This window comes from Perognathus longimembris, chromosome 21 (genome assembly GCF_023159225.1).
Source record: "Perognathus longimembris pacificus isolate PPM17 chromosome 21, ASM2315922v1, whole genome shotgun sequence".
Taxonomy (NCBI): Eukaryota; Metazoa; Chordata; class Mammalia; order Rodentia; family Heteromyidae; genus Perognathus; species Perognathus longimembris.
This window is the reverse complement of record NC_063181.1, coordinates 23,671,045-23,674,749: the sequence shown is the minus strand read 5'-3', so window position 1 is coordinate 23,674,749 and position 3,705 is coordinate 23,671,045.

The window sequence follows — 3,705 nt, the reverse complement described above, 5'->3', positions numbered from 1 at the left end:
AGTCTGTTTTATGTAAACCATTCAACCTTATCTTGTTTTACTGCCTCTTGTCATTTACCAACTTCAGGGCCTTCTTGTTTTCTTAAACCTTAGTTAATCCTATGCCATTCCCTGGTTCCTAAGCTGTATATAAGCTGGAAGTTAAGAACAAATGGGGCTGCAGTTTTGAGCTACAGTCTTGAGCTGCAGACCTCCCAAACCCCATCTTTTGTCTTTTGTCTTTTGTCTTGTATCTTTCTTTTTCTTTAATCCTTGCCCCCTCAATCAGGAACTTTAAATGTAACCTTTGTATGTTTAGTAGTTGTTTGGTTTCAGATACATAATGTAAGGTCGCTGACCCAAACCTGTGGAAATACCATTTGACAAGAAGTTTTTTGTTTTGCAGACCTGGTCTCTACTCCCCCCCCCCACCCCCCACCCCCAGTCATATATCAAGGAGACCATGCCCCTTTGTTCTCTGTGTTCTAGGCTTGTCTCGCTCAACATTATTTGTTCAAGTTCTGACCATTTCCCTGCAAATACCAATGTTTTATCATTTCTAATCACATGTAGTATTCCATTGTGTATAGGTACCACATTTTTTGGATCCATTCATCTGTAGTAGGGCATCTGGGTTTCCATATTTTGGCTGTTGTGAATTGTGCAGCGATAAACATGGATGCACAGATGTCTTTATGATATCCTGAGACCTTTTGTTCAGGATAGATGCCTAGGAGTGGTATGGCTGGGTCATAGGGTATGTCTATGCTGAGCTTTATGAGGAACCTCCCCATTCTGTTCTCCAGTGTGGTTGTACTAATTTGCACTCCCACCAACAGTGAAGAAAGGTTCCTCTTTCCCCGCATCCCCTCCAGCATTTGTTGTTGCCTGAGTTCAGAGTATAGGCCATTCTGGAGTGAGGTGGTATCTCAGGGTTGTTTTTATTTGCATTTCCTTTACTGCCAGGGATGTTGAACATTTCCTCATATGTTTCTTTGCCATTTTTATCTCTTCTCCTGTGAAGTCTTTCTTTAGCTCCTTTGCCCATTTAATAATTAGTTTACTGGGTTTGGAGGGGGTTAGTTTCTTGAGTTCTCTGTAGATGACAGATATTAGGCCTTTGTTGCTGTGCTGGTGCAGATCCTTTTCCATATGGTTGGCTGTCTTTCTAGTTTGGTGGCTATGTCTTTTGCTGTGCCACTTTTGCAGTTCTTGATTAACACAGAGGAAAGACTTTTGTTTTTTAAAAAAAATATCTTTAAGTAGCTGTACAAAGAGGTTACAATCCCATAAGTAGAGTTTCCAGTCCTCCCTTCCCCTGTTTTTCTTTTCTTTTTTGGTTGTGGGACTTACATTCAGGGTCTAGGCACTGTCCCTGAGCAATTTTTGCTCAAGGCTAGCCCTCTACCCCTTTGAGCCACAGTGCCACTTCCAGTTTTGGGGGTGGTTCACTGGAGATAAGATTCTCACAGGCACGTTTCTGTCCAGGCTGGCTTTGAACCTTGATCCTCAGATCTCGGCCTCCTGAGTAGCTAGGATCACAGGTGTGAGCCACTGGCATCTGGGCTCCAGTCCCTTTTATACTTCATGATCCTCTCTTTTTTTAATCAGTCATCGTTATTAAGAAGAATAACCTGAAGGACTATTGTAATGTCAGTTGAGTAGAAAACAAGGGCCAAATAATGTTCTGAACTTAGAATCTTATCTTGCTTAACTTCTTCCAAAAAAACAACAAAAACTTAACCACAATAGTGAAAGACTTGAATACTTTAAAAAAATCTTGTTAGCAGAACAGACCAAGAAGGCTTTATCTCCTCTTCCTGAGGCTCACCATTTTCTAGAAAATTAGGGCTAACCTGACCTTGCCCCCAACAAGTCAGCTTCTCTCCCCAAAAAGGTTTCCCACAGTATGGGGGAGGGCCAAAGAGTAAGGATTCCTTTGGGCCCTGAATATTTTCACAGCTTTTACTTCATCAGCTCTCAGTGAAATTTGATTGGCAGTTGGAGTGAGAAAGAAGGTTCCTGGTTGTGAAGGAACTGTCTGGCACTTTGTCAGACATTAGCATCTCTGTACTCCACCAGAAAGGCACACTTAGTTAAGAGCTAAAAGCAAACAGATACTCCCATGCATTTCCCAGCACTTCTTGGAGAGCAGGTGCTGCCCTGCTTGAAAACACTTGGATTTTCTGAGAGAAGAAACAGGGAGAGGCTGGGGGCTACAGAGGATAAGGAAGCTCACTCGGCTCCTCCTTCCTTCCTTCCTTCCTTCCTTCCTTCCTTCCTTCCTTCCTTCCTTCCTTCCTTCCTCCCTCCCTTCCTTCCTTCCTTCCAACTTCCTTTTTCTTTGCCCCTTTCCTCTTTCTTCTTTTCAGATTCTCTCTTTTTATTGACTTAAAAATTACATTTAAGTAGTTGTACAATGGGATTTCGATTCCACCTATCACTTTATGAGTACATTTTAATCTGTGCCACCCCTTTCAACATCTTCTTTCATCTCTGCCAACCCCACCCATTCCCTCCATTGACTTGGTTCCATTTTCACATAAGAGTGTTGAATATTTTGACTGCATTTGCCTGCCCACCTCTCTCCATTCACTGTCCTTCCCTCCCCTTGACCTTATGTTGGAAGGTAAATCCAGTTGGCGAGATTCAAAGAAGCCACATTTTGAGAGGTTGAACTGGGAGTCTTTATTAGAAGCTGGTATCTGTAGGAGGACTCCCGTCACAAAGCCCTGCAGCCCTGTGAATGTACTTAACACTGTTAGAAAACAGCCAGGACAGCAGGCGAGGAAAGAAAGAGCAGAAACACAATGCCAACAACCCAGATCAACCTCAGTGGAGAGCTGAAGTGGGCCCTCATGTTGACCAGAGGAGGCCTGGCATAATGGCACCTGAGCTGGTCTGACCCTAAAATAGGGTCAGGTCAGGGTTGAGAGTCTCCCAAGTTCAAAGCACAGGACTGACAGGTCCAGTAACCTATCATCCAAGTCCCTGCCCCTGCCCCTGCCCCTAGAAATTCAGGCACACCCATCACCTGGGAGGTGGGGCTTCCCCTTCCTCCACCATGAAGACAAGATGGCACCAGTTAGACCCAGCATCCCACTTCATTTGCCCCTCCTCACAATCTATGTTCCAGCTTCCAATTCTTTTCTTGTGGTATACAAGCAACTAACACAATATTAAGGCTAACTAGGCACTCCACAAATATTTGCCAACTAGTTGCCATGTCTTAATGTGGAAATTTCACATCCTTTACATCGTGAAAAGCCTTGGGTCAACCTGAGGCACTGCTGTGCTACTGGCAAGTACTCAGGACACAGTCCTGCCATAGATGAAAGCAGGGCCTACTTTAATTTAGATGCAAATGATCAGAAAAGATAAATAATCTCAGCTTGGCTTTTCACCTGAGTTGCACTTGGAGAAACTGATTCATGCAGTCCTGCACTCAATTACATGTCTTTCCATTGTTGGCACCTAAAACTTGGGTGCATTCAGGCCACGGAGCAGTTATGTGGGTGCCAGGGATGCTTTTGTGGGTCTCTGCCAGGCCATCGGTAGCACAGCTATACTTTTAAGAAATGGAAAATCTGTTAAAATTATCAAAGTTGGAAAGAGGAGCCAGGCCAGGCCAGGCCAAAAGGGTCATCTGGAGAGGCTGGGAGGTGAGGGCAGGAGGTGATGACACTCATACGAGAAGCTGGGGGTGACTTTGTGCCAGCAGAGGGC